A 15,987-nucleotide genomic window follows, 5' to 3' on the forward strand; every position below is an offset into this window, starting at 1 on the left:
GGTCCTTCCCGGTTTAGGCCAAGCTTGCCCTCTTTGGGATCCTTCTTATTGCCGATGACTTTCCTCAGGACTAGGTCGCCGACTTGAAATTCTCTTGGATTGACTTTCTTGTTATAAGTTTTTGCAAGTTGCTGCTGGTGTACTGCAAGCTGGATTGCAGCTTTCTCTCTTCTTTCTTCTAAAAGATCCAGATCTTGGGCTAAGAGTACATCATTAGTCCCGTTTTCAACTCCCTGAGTTCTGATTCCTGGGATGCCGATCTCCAGCGGGATGACTGCTTCTGTGCCATAAGCCATGGCGAAGGGGGATTCTCCTGTTGATCTTCTCAGCGTAGTCCGATATGCCCAGAGTACATTGGGCAATTCGTCTACCCACTTGCCTTTTACTGTCTGCAGCCTCTTCTTTATTCCATCCAAAATTACTTTGTTGGATGCTTCTGCTTGTCCATTGCTTTGTGGAAAGCTTGGGGTTGAAAAGTAGTTCTTGATTTTGAACTTTACACAGAAGTTCTTGATTAGCTTGCTGTCAAATTGAGTTCTATTGTCTGCAACAATGGCTCTCGGAATTCCAAATCTGGTGATGATGTTTCTCCATATGAAGTTCTTGACATCCACATCTCGGATCTTGGCAAGAGGTTCTGCTTTTATCCATTTTGTGAAGTAATCTGTTGCTACCAGCAAGTACTTTCTTTTTCCAGTTGCTTGGGGTAATTGCCCAACGAGATCCATGTCCCATTGGGCAAATAGCCAAGGACTGGATACAGGGTTCAGGTCAGCAGCTGACTGGTGTATCAAGGGTGCAAACCTTTGGCATTGTTCACATTTCTTCACGTAGGCTTCTGCATCTTTTTGCATGTAAGGCCACCAATACCCCTAGGTAATGGCCCTGTGAGCTAGTGATCTGCCCCCAGCGTGGCTTCCACAAATTCCTTCGTGGATTTCATATAGAAAATCTTCAACCTGCAAAGGGTGTACGCGCCTTAGAAGGGGTCCAGTGAAGGACCTTCTATAAAGATGTCCTTCTGCTGTCAGACTGAATCTTGCCGACTTCAATCTGATCTTGTGTGCCTCCTTGCGGTCATCTGGTAGCTTTCCTTCTTTTAGGAACGCAACAATTGCGTCCATCCAGCTTGGTCCCATGTCTATGCACATTGTTTCATGCTCTGTGGTTATTGGTTCAATGCTTGGGCCCGACAGGTAGTCAATCATTATTGTCGTTGCTTTTCCAGGTTGTACTGCACTAGCTAGGTTAGCCAACGCATCGGCGTGTCTGTTGTCATCTCAGCTGTTCTGAAATAAGGCTGACAGTCTGATGACTTCCTTTGCGTAGGCCGACATTCGTTCATCTCGGGCTGCAAACTCACTTGTTGTCTGGTTAACTATTAGTTATGAATCACAAAAAACTATTACCTCATCTGCTTGCACTGTTGCGGCCAACTTCAGTCTTGCAATGAGTGCTTCATACTCCGCTTCATTGTTTGAGGCCTTGAACCCCAAACGAATTAACTGTTCTAGTACCTGTCCATCTGGGGATATCAATACTACTCCTGCCCCTGCTCCTTGTCGGTTTGAACTCTCATCGACAAACAGTTGAAAAGAGTCGCCGATGTAAATGCTGCAAGGTCTGAGTTTGTCCTCTTTCCTTTGTTGTTTTGCCTTTAGCTGTGCTTCTCCTTGCTTGGCTGGACATCGCTCTTCCTGGCTCAACGGAGCCCGATGTTCGATGGATTCTGGTGTGAACTCGGCCACGAAGTCGGCCAGAACCTGGCCTTTGATTGCTGTCCTTGGCCTGTACTCCAGGTCATACTGGCCTAGGGTGACTGCCCATCTGGCTATTCTTCCTGTCAGGTCTCCTTGTTACAGTAAGGACTTCAAGGGGTGTTCTGTTAGTACCATAATTTTATGGGCCTGGAAGTAATGGTTCAACTTCTTTGAAGCCATTACTAAAGCTAGTGCCAATTTCTCTAAGGGTAGATACCTCGTTTCTGCATCAGCTAGGGTTTGCTTACATAGTAAACAGCCTTTTGCTCCCCTTTTTCTTCTCGGATTAGTACTGCGCTTATCGCATGTTCGAAAACGGCTAAGTATAGAAACAGCTCCTCCCCAGGTTCTGGATTTAAAAGAACTAGAGCTGTGGTCAAGTACCTTTTCAGGTCGGCCAAAGCGGCTTCGCATTCTTCTGTCCACAAGAAGTTTGTGGCTTTCTTCACCAAGTTGAAGAAAGGTTTACATTTATCTGAGCTTCTACTGATGAATCTGTTTAGGGCTGCGGCCCTTCCAGTTAGCATCTGCACTTGCTTTGCCGACGTCAGGCTCTTCAACTCTAGGATGGCCTTGATTTGATCTAGGCTGGCCTCAATGCCCCTTCTAGTCACCAAGTATCCTAAAAACTTACCAGATCCAACTCCAAATGCACACTTCGATGCATTGAGTCGGAGCTGATATGTTTTAAGGATTTCAAAGACTGTTTTTAGATCGGCAAGATGACCCTCCGGCTCCTTGGTCTTAACGACCATGTCGTCGATGTAGACTTCTACTATTCGGCCAATCAGGTGCTTGAACATTTTGGTTACCAGCCTTTGGTAAGTTGCTCCTGCGTTTTTCAACCCGAAAGGCATTACTTTGTAACAGTACAGGCCTTTTGGGGTGATGAACGCTGTCTTCTCTTCTTCTGGGGTGTACATGGCTATCTGGTGGTACCCCCTATAAGCATCTAGGAAGCTCATCCTTCCATGTCTAGATGTGGCGTCCACCAGCTGGTCAATCTTGGGTAGAGGAAAGCTGTCTTTGAGACAGGATTTGTTGAGGCTGGTGAAGTCTACGCAGACCCTCCATTTACCGTTCATCTTCTTTACCACCACTGTATTAGATAGCCATGTTGGGTAGTGTACTTCTCTAATGGCTCTGGCCTCCAGAAGTCTGTCTACTTCTTCTTCTACTGCTTCGACGTGCATCAACGTCGGTCTTCTGGTTCGTTGAATTACAGGTTTGGCCGACCTGTCAACATTCAGTTTGTGGCACGTGACCTCGGGGTCAATGCCAGGCATTTTGTAAGGTGTCCATGCGAACACCTCAATATTTGCTTTCAAAAAAGTTTCCAACTATTTTTCCTCTTCTTCGGCTAAGCCCGAGCCGAGAAGAAAGAAGCGTTCTTCATCCTCATCTTGGACGAGGATTTTCTTTAGTGCCTCTTCGCTCTTCTCGGCTCGCTCTTTGCCGACGTCTTCTAGGACTTCTACGTCCTCATCTTTAATTTCTGCCTTCTCTGGCTCTCGCACGCTGCAGGTAGATTTCATTGCTGCCATGGAACAATTCTTCGCCTGCAGCTAATCGCCTCTGACTTCCTCTATCCCATGCTTTGTTGGGAATCGCAATAGTTGATGCAATGTTGAGGGAACTGCCCCCATTGCATGCAACCATGGCCTCCCCAAGGTGATGTTATAAGGGGAGGGTGTGTCGATGATGGTGAATTCTGTCTTGATCTTCCTGGTGCCAGCCTGCACCTCCAAGCTTACTGCTCCCAGAGGCCATGTTGGCATTCCATTGAACCCAACCATTGGGCCATTAGACTATTCCATATCATCTGGGTGAAAGCCGAGCTCTTTGTAACATCGGACGTACATGATGTCGCAAAAGCTGCCTTGATCAATCAGGATGCGTTTCACTTGGCACTCCCCAACCTGGAGGGATACTACCAAGGCATCATTATGCGGATGTTGGACTATCTCTAGGTCGGCTTCAGTAAAGGTTATCATTGGTCCTTGGCATTCTTTTGCCTGATGTCTTTTCTCCCTGACTTGGTAGACATGTTGCAGGTGCTTCACTTTCTGGGTCTCTCCTCAGATTTTGTTTTCGTTGACCTTCGAGTGGATTATGTTGATTATCCGAGGTCCTCCTGCATGCAGCTGTTGTGCTGGGGGAGGTGAAGCTACTGGTGCCTGAGGCAATCTTGCCCGTTTTTCCCTTGTCCTGGTCTCATCAACAAGGTCTCTCAGGCGTCCTTGTCTCACCAGATCTTCCAAATATGTTTTTAGGGCTCTACAACCCTGAGTTATATATCCATCTTCATTATGGTAGGCACAATGCCTGCCAATGTTTCTTCCCATGAACTCTCCTGGAGTCCTTTCTGGCGTTCTGAAATAGGGCTGGTTTCGAATTTGATCCAGGACTTTGGGAATTGGGATTCGGAACACAGTTGTTACTGCTTGTGTGGCCCTCAGTTCTGCCTCTTGCCTGCTCGTTCCATTGTTACCTCGACCTCGCTTCGGCGAGCTGTTTTCTTTCTCTTGTTTTATCTCCCTAGTTCCCGACGTGTCTTCTTCGGCTCTGGCGTACTTCTTGATTCTCGTCATGAGCTCCTCCATACTTTTTGGCAATGTCTTTGCCAAAGACTTTCGTAGTGGACAGTTGTCTTTCAAGTCGTTCTTAAAAGATACGACTGCCACCTCTTGATTACATTCGGGTATTCGATTGAACACCTCATAGTATCTTTTTGCATAGGCCATAAGGCCTTCATCCTTGCTGATCTTCAGAGCCATCAATATGTCCACCCTTAATGGCTGCAGCTTGTTTGTCACAAACCTGGCCACAAACATCTCGGCCAGGCCTTCCCAAGTCTTCACGCTTCCCTTCGATAGTTTGTGGAACCAATCTGATGTAATCTCCCTAAAGGATGAGGGGAACACTTTGCAGAGCAATGGCTCGTTCCCACTATACAATGCCATTGAGTTCAAATAGAGTCCAACGTGGAAGTTGGGGTTTGACTTACCATCGTATATTTGAAACCTTAGCATACTGAACCGCTTTGGTGCCTCAAATCTGTCTAATTCCACCGAGAATGGTGTCCTCGGCTTATCTGGGGAGATTACCTCGGCGTAGGCATTCTGCTGCTTCCTTTTGAGGTAATCTCTTAAGTCTTCTTTGCTCCACCCAGGAGCTCAGCTATCTTTCGACTTCAGTCTTTTCGGTATACTACTCACGGCCTCATGGTGAGCCCTTTTCGACCCTTCTCCATGGATTGTGTCGAAGCATAGTGCCTGCCCCTGAACATGCCGATGTCCTTTGGGGTCTGCCTCTTTTGTGTGATGCGTCCTCCGTGATTCTTCTCTTCTTGATTCTCTTTGTCCGACTTCCCTAGAAGGTCATTGAATGTATCTTTCGCCTTCGTTGTGCTGAGGGGCTATGGGGATTGTTTTCCGCCCTCTCTTTTAGGTATTGTCCGCTGGAATCGGCGTGTCCTGCAGCGGGTATGGCGGCTGCATGACGTTATTTTGCATCATGAAATTGACGACCGACTGCAGGTCTGCCAATTTGTTTGCCATCTCTTTTACCTCTTCATCCCTCCGTAGGCACCTATCCTTCCAAACCTGGAGGTCGTCTTCAATATAGTACCTGCTTTGATCAGGTTTCTTTGGTGCGTCGCTAGTCTGTCCGACGTCTTTTGCTCCGTGATTCTGGTCACGAGTTTCTGCATTGCATTCGTCTCCTGTGATATCAAGGTCAATAGGTCTCTCACTCCCAGCAGGAGTGTGATCCCCAACCTTTTCTTTCTGTCCGTTACTGGCCATCTATTCTCCTTTCGTTCCCACAGACGGCGCCAAATTGTGTGAGTGATTTTCCTATCACACTGCCCAACTTAGTATTCACCTGGAGAACACTGGCAGAATAGATAACACCTGACTAACCTGTAACAGAAAGAGAAGATTCCGGCGGTGGTTTCGACCACGCGGGGGCACTCTGACGATCAAGTCAGTATATCTCTCAAAGATAATCAATAATACTAAACTCAATGCTTAAAGCATAAAATTACGTACCTTAGACCCACGGGGGTGCCTCTCTTTTATAGTTACCTCAATCCTAATCTCAATAGAAGCCTGACTTCTATGGATTCCTGTTTAGTACTTACTTTGGACTCCTTCAGAGATAAAGATAAACTCCCTAAGAGCTTTATCATTATCTTGGCTAAGTCTCCTCTTTATTCTAGGACTCTTGTCCCTTATCTCTTATCCGCTTATCTCGAATTCCGATATCTTTGGAGATAACCTCGGCGTCATGACCCTGACACGTGGCACCTCGGCTGACACGTCGGCGTCACCTTGCCACATGTCGGTACTCAAAAATATATCTCCACACTAGTGAAAAAAAAAAGAAAAAGAAAAAGAAGAAGAGTTGGTTTAAAGCCTTTTTTTGGGTTTAATTTTTAAGGTACTTTTTAACTATTTTAGCAAAAGAATAAAGTTAATGTATCAGGAATAATTTTTTTCAGTTATATGAAAAAAAATATGAATGATTAGTATGTATAATTTATTTTTTTGACTTTTTAATTTTTTATTAAAATTTTAATTTTTTTTTTTTAGCCAAAACGTCAAAGCTTCCAAACAAGATAATTTGCACAAGGAAGAATCATACATCTCACTAATTTTGGAGTTCAATCGAGCTCTAATAATATGATAGGGAATAAAAAATAAAAAATTAACGCTAAAACGTCACATCATAATGAGATTCACTCCTATTAAAACTCATTTATTAGAATTCCTAATCATTCTTCTTTGCGCAAGTACCACAAAATTATTTAGCACGAGAAGTGGTAGTTTAGAAATGATGGTGTTTTTTTTTGGAAAACTACATTGCAGGTTGGAATTGAGTAAAAAAATTACAAACATATGAAAGGTATAAATTTGTCTATAGTAAGGTACAAATAAAAAATTATAAATGTGCAAGTGTCACTTATATTCTTTCATATGTTGATAATATTTTTTTTTAAACTCCTATCTATATGTAGTTTTTCCCTTGTTTTTTGGGCTGGAAATGATGATGTTCTTTGAAAACAAAACTTTGCTCCATGTTTTAGTCATTTTTCTACTTGGATCTTTATATATATATATATATATATATATATATATATTTTACTTTTGACTCTTTACTTTTATTTATTTTTTTATTTCTCAAGTTAATTTCTGTCTAAAATTAGATAGAAAATGTCACGTTTAGTACCAATGACATAAAAATATATATTATTATATTAAAATTTGTGTCTGATTTAAAAGTGTGAGCTATATATAATAAAATATTTTTATATTACGTGATTATCAATGTATTATTTTCTATTTAATTTTAGACATAAGTTAGTTTTTAAAATAATTTTTTTTAAAAAAATTAAAATATAAAAGGCCACATAGTGAGAGAGAAAAAAAACTTTAATAGTCAAACTGAAAAAAATGGCGAAACATAAAGACGACAAAGTGTAATTTACGTGTAAGAAATGTAGAAGCCCAACACTTTTTACTAACATTTATGTTTGCAGTTTTAGTTTTTAGTATTATATTTATAAAAATCTAAAACTCATAAAAAACAAAAAAAAAACTTTTTATGTGTCTATTTTTATTTATAAACAATTTACAAGATTTACTCTAAATTTTGATAATTATAAAAAATAAAAATAAAAAATAATAATAATTTCACTTGTTTAGAAAAACAAATATCATTTCTACCACTCTTTGGCCACTTACAACCCACCACTTACCACACCTACCGCATCCACCCCACTATCATTGGTAACCATCACCAAGTACCTCTTGTGGTTGTCAACCGTCTTCGGTCATTACTTCTTATCAAAAATCATTTTAAGTTGTAACGCCCTCAAATAATTAATATGGAATATTTCTGATTTAATCCATCTCAATTAAATAATCATAATACTCCGATTATCATTGACTAATCAAATATCTATAGTTGAATTTCTTGATATACAAGAGATTTACAAAAGAGGTTTACATGCAATTACATATTCAATCTCTTATAAGGTATGAATCTATAGCATGTGAGATAGATAAATAACAAAAGAAACAAATACAAAGTAAAACCCATTGGGCCATAAGCTCCAAGACTTAAACCCAATTACAAATAAATGGTTTACAAACCCATACACATAAGTCATTGACTTGTCAAAAATATAACAAAAAACAAAAGCCTTACGCTCACAAAACATCCACTTGGCTTCAGTGAGGCGGGAACACCACATGTTTTCTTGCACAAATCCACTAGGGTTGAGCACAAAACTTAATAGGAAGATCTTAACAGAGTATACATGTTTTAAGCAGTCTTAAAATATGCATATAATGTCATGTCATGCTCTAAAAATCATGAGTTTTATCTCTTTGAAATCTCATGCCAATGCTCATTTCAAAAACATAAATACATCAATGTAATAAAATCACAATACAGGGCGGTAAATATGATTCAGGTAATCCCTAAGTTGGTGTCTGCAAGTAGGTCCCTCAAGACACCCACTTTACTGGCTCCTAACCGAAAGGCACGTGGTACCTACCCCGCGCGTGTTTTTGGTTTTTCACTCTGGACACTCAGGTCAATTTAAATCACAATTTATACTCCCTATCTGGACTTACCACCATATTTACTCCCAAAACAAAAAAGCAACTCAAAACAATGACTCAATCTTCCAAAATCGTAGCTTTAATAAGATCTTATTCAAAAGCCATGCAATGAATGAAATGGAATGAAATTACGTATATATGTTCCAAATAAGAAATTCTAAATTCACCATTTTCTCAATGTTTACACAATATTCAACATTTCTCAATTTCTTCTCAATCACTGATATTCCTCGAATATCATTCAACAATATATATGTATGTGTGTGTGTGTGTGTGTGTGTGTGTGTGTGTGTGTGTGTGTCAGAGACATGATAATCTTCTATATTCACAATAAATAACCAATTTTCATAAACCAAGCATGTATCAATCATGCAATCCACGTTAAAAAAAAAAAAAAAAAACACTCATATATCTCATGGATATCTCAACATATGAAATTTCATCATTTTTCCCCAAGGAAATCCAAACATTTGCATAAGTTTTTCACAAAATCAACTTTTTCCCAAATTTTAAAAATCTAGAATTTTCCTTCAAAATCAATAGACTCCCATGAGTCTCATAAATCCATGAAACAACTAGTTTGTGCAAAAATCATGAGAGGAATCACCCCACAAACACTTCCAAAACCCAACATTTTCTAATACCAAACTTGAACACAAAATCACATCAATACCAAGTCAAGACATGCTAAAATCATATATATATAACTCTAAGAAACTTCATACCTCAAGTTTTGGAGTGGAAAGATGAGAAAAAGATCTAGAAAAATTCGATCTTCACCGCGCAAGTTGTAGCCCTTGGTGAGCTCTTCAAATAGTTCCAAAGCACTAGGGTCAAAATCCTAATGGGTTTAGAGAAATCAACGGAAATGTAAGGTTGGTAGAGTAAATGTAAAGAGAATGAGAAGAAAAGATGAAGTAGAGAGAAAAAAGTGGTAGGGGTGAAGAAGAAAACAAATAAAAGAAACAAATTTCGGATTCACTAACATTCTTGCACGTACGGGCCTTTTGCCACATGTGTGACGCCCCCTTTCCATACATGCGAGCCCCAGGCCGAACGTGCGATTCCTCTCCTCTGCATATGTGGATTTCTTCTCCCGCACATGCTTTTATTCTAAAAGCTACGCCAAAAATTTCACCCATCACTGCACGTGTGGCCTCTCTCCTGCACGTGCAGCTCCTTCCCTGCATGTACTATTTTGTTTACTTGGATGTGATTCTAAGTTTTGACTAGGTTTTTAACCACCCAAGTTCGCCTCCACACTCAAAACGAGAAAATTAAAATCTGGAGCTAACTTAGGATGTTAACACAAGAAAAATTTGAGATGTGGTGAACTCACACGGCCGATGAGACCTCAAATTGAAATCAAAGTCCCAAAATTAAGGAATTAAATGAAAATAAAAGAAGAATAAAGCAGGTGATATATCAAGACATTACAACCTCCCCACCTTAAGAAATTTCGTTCCCGAAATTTAAATACTCCTCTCAATAAAACTCTCGAACTCCAACAACCGAAAACAACAATAACATAGCACAGTTACACTCCAAATGACAATAGCAACGCCAAGGTTAACGCAACAACATCGACAATGTAATCATAACTCGATAGAGCACAATCCCAATAATATCCCAAAATGATTATCAGATTCTTAATAGGGCCATGGCCACTATCTCAACAACAACCAAATCGATAATCATAATAATGAAATTTAACTAATAATTAAGATGATTCAATAACAATCTTCATGTTAAAAATCACAACAATTTCCATAACAAGTAGTTTGCAACAAACAATGCTCAACTCTCAAAACAACATTAAGAACATTACAATCTCAAATCAACTAAACGTTTTTAAACAAATATGGGTATTTGGAGCAGACTTCTACCTCTCATTCCCATGTAGCCTCCTCAACTCCATGGTGTCTGCACAACACCTTCACTAACGGAATGGACTTGCCCTTAACACTTGTTCTCGGGTGTCTAGGATTTGAATCGGCCTCTCTTCGTATGAGGCATCCTCATCGACCTCTAAGTCGGCCCAATCAAGTACATGTGAAGGGTCGAGTTCGTATTTACGAAGCATGGAGATGTGAAACATATCATGAACCCTGAAAAGTTAAGGCGGTAAGGCCAAATAGTATGCCATTTCCCCAATTTACTCTAGAATCTTGAAAGGTCTGACAAACCGAATAGATAATTTCACATTCTTTCCAAATCTCATCAACCCCTACCTCGGCGAGATCTTAAAAAAGACGTGGTCACCAACTTCAAAGGATAGATGTCGTCTTCTCTTATTGACATGACTCTTCTGTCAACTTTGAACAGTAGCTAACCTCCTTCGAACCAGAGTAACTTTCTCGGTCATCTCTCGAATCAACTCTGGACCCAACATCAATGCATCTCTCACCTTAACCCAACAAACCGAGTAATCTACAAGGTCAGTCATACAAGGCCTCAAACGGTGCCATCCTAATCCTCGCCTGATAACTATTGTTATAGGCAAACTCAATCAACAATAAGTGCCTCTCTCAAGACCCCATAAAGTCTAGAACACATGTTCTAAGTATGTCCTCTAAAATCTGTATAGTACGCTTAGATTGCTTGTCAATCTGAAGGTGATAAGCAGTGTTAATGGTCAAATTAGTACCCATCACCTCTAAAAGGCTCTACTATAACCACGCGGTAAAACGAGGATCTCTATCTGAAACAATGGTCACCAGGACCCCATGAAGTCGAATTATATCTCTAATGTACAACTTTGTCAAATAATCAACTGAGTTGCTCATGCGCATAGGAATAAAGTGCATAGACTTAGTCAATCTATCAACAATCAACCAAACGACGTCATTACCTTGTTGTGTTCTTGGAAGCCCAACCACGAAATCCATAGTAACATGCTCTCATTTTCAATTGGCTATAGGAATGACTTTCACAAGCCTTGTTCCATACGAATTTGATACCCTTTCTTGTTAGTCTAGTCAACGGTGTGGCTAATCTAAAGAAGTCCCTAACAAAATGGCGATAATACTCCATCTTTGACGTTCAAAGAAGACGAATGAGGGAAAGAGAGACAAGAACAAGGGAGAGGAGTGTATACATATACGTATACTATATATATATATAATATGTATATGTATGTATCTGTATATGTATATAGTTTGTCTGTGTGTGTATATGTAATATATGTATATGTATGTATGTATATGTATATTGTATGTATATAATATGTATATGTATGTATCTGTATATGTATATAGTTTGTCTGTGCGTGTATACGTAATATAATATGTATATGTACGTAATACGTATTTTGTATATTATTCGTATATATATGTATAGTATGTATATATATATATTAACATGTATGTATGTATATGTATATGATATGTATATAGTATGTAGTATGTATGTACGTATGTATATATAAAATGTATAAAAAAAAACAAAAAGAAGAAAAATAAACGAAAAATAAATTTGTGCATCCATCAAACTGTTTTTGTGTATCCTTCAAACCATCTTTATGAATCGATCGCACGATCACACCGTTTATGTGCATCGATCTTATGATCACACTGTTCATGTGGATCGATTGTATAATCAGACCGTTCATTGCATCGATTGTATAATTAGATAGTTCATGTGCATCTATCATACAATCTTATCATACTCTTTGCATCTATTGCATAATCGCACCACTCCCTGTATATCTATCACATCATCACACTGTTTTTTGTGCATCTGTTACATCACATTCTCCATTTATTCATCATTTGTACGTGAAACGTGTTCAGGCGTTCAGGCTTGTCATTATTTGTTCATCACAATTTCTATTCTCATAATTACAGCATGGTTAGAGTGTGTTCTTCCTCACACGATTTCTGCGTGTTTGGAGTGTGTTTTTCCCCTTCTTACGATTATAGCGTTGTTAGAGTGTGTCCTCCTCTTATGATTTTAACGTGGTTAGAGTTTGTTCCTCCTCTCATGATTTCAGTGTGGTTGGAGTTTGTTCCTCTTCTCATGATTATATCGTGGTTATAGTGTGTCCTTCCTCACATGATTTCATCGTGTTTGGAATATGTTCTTGCTCCGCTCATGATTTCAGCGTGGTTGGAGTTTGTTTCTTCTCTCATGGTTGAAGTGTGTTTCCATTCTCATGATTCAGCATGGTTAGAGTGTGTTCTTCATCACACGATTTCAACGTGTTTGGAATGTGTTCTTCATCCTTTCACGATTTTAGCGTGGTTGAAGTTTGTTTCTATTTTTTTCTTTCCTTACATGATTTTAGCATGTTTGGCATGTGTCCTCCTTTAACGATTACAGCGTGGTTAGAGTATGTTCCTTCCTTACATAATTTCAACGTGTTTGGAATGTGTCCTTCTTTCGCTATTACAATATGGTTGGAGTATGTTACTCTTCACGCAATTTCAGCGTGGTTGGATTATGTTCCTTCCTCACACGATTTCAGCGTGTTTGAATGTATCCTCATTTTACTATTACAGTGTGGTTGGAGTATGTTCCTCCTCACACGATTTCATCGTCTTTGGAGCATGTTTGGATTTGCATTTCTTACATTCGTGTAGAAAACATGTTTGCATCACTCATATAAAAAGCATGATTAAACAATATTCTTCACTATACTCACATCAGTTAGCATGCATCGTGTTGTTTACTTTTTTCATATGCCATCTTTACAGCTTTATCATTGTTGCATCTCGTTATTGATTTTTAAACCGGCAGTGTGGTACACGTAAGACTAGAACAAAGCCGGTTTCGCAAAGCATATAAGTTCAACTTTCAATTGCATTTTGAACATATCATTTGCATGAGGCTTGGCTTACCATTACCATCCTTATATATCACCTATTGTATTGCATTGCATAAATCATGAATTTTCAAAACAACCGACTTTGCGAAACGTGTAAGTCCAACTTTCAATTGTATTTCGAGCATGTCATTCGCATTTTGCATCTGAACTACACTGGTTTGATTTCTTGCAAAGGCATACATAGGCAGCCTTCGGGTTTAACCAACTACATCTGCATCTTGTTTGTTTGTCTAAATCTTATGACCTTGTCAAAAGGATCATCTTCGGGCTTTGACATTCACTCACGTCATGGAATGAATTCCTGTAGACACCCCATTTTGACCGGCCTTAAGACTTGGGTGCTTTCTTTTGATCACTTGATGATGAAAATAAGAATGTGCTATTTCATAAAATCCTCAATAAGAAAGATGGAATTTGCGTTTTATTCCCAACCTCAAAATTGTCTTGGCCAAATGTTTTAGACCCATTCAAAACTCTCTTTTTTCAAAATATTCCTTTTATGCATAGTTCCAATAATTCTGCTGAAAAATCCTATTTCCCAAAAAAAAAAAAAATCTCAGTGAATAGTGCTGACCAACATGAATGACCGGCTAATTAATTAATTGGTCAACCGGCCAATTTTTTTTAAAAATAGTGCAGTTTCAGCAAAATTCTTGTTTCGTGCCTGTGGGCCATCCCACTATCCCATTTTCCGATCCATTCATGCACAAAATGCATACACACTCAGCCTCCATTGCTTAGTGCTTGATCCATTGAAGGTAATCCTCCACTTTTGTCTTCCATTAGTTCCATTATCTTCACTAATGCTCCATTAGTCTTCCACTTTGTTTTCCACTATCTCTTCACTTGCATTGCCTATATAAAGAGAGCTTAAGTATTGAAAGAGAGGACTAGAGACTAGAGATGATGAATTTGGAAAGAGAAGACTAGAGATTGAGAAAGAAGAGACAATTTTGAAAAAGTGAGAGTCATCTTGCCAAAATAGAGAAGTTGCCTATAAGCCTCCTTATACCTCATTTTTCATTACAAAAATCATCCAAGTCATGTCATTGTAGTCCAATTCTAAAGCTTTGATCAAAGAGTGAGTAATCCTTGCCGAGTTTAAGAAAATTAAAGAGTAATCATTTCCTATAAACACATTGTTATATTGTCCAAAACCACCGTTATAGCTCAAATTCCAAGCTTTCGAATTGAGGATTGAGAACATAATTCATAACCTTGAGAGTGATCAAAAGTGAGTTTGGAAAACAAGGAGTTTACCTTTTCTTGAAAGATGAGTTTTCATTTTCTTACATTTTATATCTTATATTTGTTTTCTTACTTTAATTTCATTTTATAAATCTGTTATAATCTAATTAGAAGTAGTTAGTTGAGCCACCTACATATTTCCCGTTTGTTCTTTTCTCGGTGTTGCAACAAAATAGATTTTGCAGGCCTAGTTGGCTGGCCGGCTAATTATTTGGCCAGCTGGCTAACTTCTTCTGGACAGAACAAAGTAGTCTTCTGGCATTGCGCATAATAGTTTCCTGTGATCCTCGAGACCTACATCTTCTGTTTTATTTGCATGTGAGAGATTTGTGAGATTTTTATTTTGTTGTAGTATTTTTTCCCCACATCCCTTATTCGGATCTGTAATTATTCAAGTATTGTAATAATTTTCCAAACCGCTACTTGCTTTCCTTATTTGTACATAAATATCATATTGTCTTTTTATCCTGTTCATGGTTTGCATCCATGTTTCATTGTCACGACCCAAACCTGCCCCTATAGGTTAGCATCGTAACCGGCCAGTAATCCTGGGATTACTAAAGGTCTTTGAACAAATTAACAAAATAAGGGAGTTAACGGATGCAAATACAAACATATAATGTCCACAGAGCTGTGAAGACGTATATGGGACAAAAAATTTAAAACTTATATACATATATGTGATGTCATGTTTACATTAGTCATACGTTACCCACATTTATAGAACGTACAAAAACTTTTTTAGACTTAAACAAAAGAAAACGAAGGTCTTAAACATAGTTCACAAATCTTGACCACTTCTCAAGACAGGAAGCTCCTCGGGAGGCACAATGGTTAGCTGATAGAATAGATCTCTAGGTAATCATCATTGAGCCTGGTCACGTGTCTAATCACCTACATATATAAGTAATACAGTGAGTTGGAGCCCAATGAATAATAATAGAGTAAAGATTTTAATGAATGATGTCCGTAATAGATTCGGAAATTAGAGTTCAAAGTCAGAAACAGATTCATATTCATATTCAGAATTTAGAATTCATAGATAGTCATACATGGTACATCCATTAGCGCTAACAGAACAAATGACCCATAATTATATGGGACGTACGAATGACCCATGATCACATGAGACGGTCAGATACAGAGCAGATAATGGTTATGCTTAACCAGTTTCATGATAGAACCTCTGGTACCAGGTAATAGATAACAGATATCACATGATGCTGAGGATGCCACTAATACATTTCGGAAATTCAGACAATCATTCATTCATACAGAGTAGCATTTCAGAAAACTGATCATATCATATCATTAAGAAAATAGTTAACGATGAATATAACTTTATAGAGTTATTACTCACAGATAGCTCCACGAGCAGAACAAATAAAGCAGACAAATTAGATAGTCTATGGCGTGTGACCTACACAAACAGATAATGGATACACATTGAAACACACGCTTGAAAAATACATAACTTATTTCTTTTCTATCTTGGTGTGTTTCTAATCCTTATCCTCATTAT

Source organism: Camellia sinensis, chromosome 4 (assembly GCF_055761805.1).
Source record: "Camellia sinensis isolate YWXY chromosome 4, ASM5576180v1, whole genome shotgun sequence".
NCBI classification, from domain to species: domain Eukaryota; kingdom Viridiplantae; phylum Streptophyta; class Magnoliopsida; order Ericales; family Theaceae; genus Camellia; species Camellia sinensis.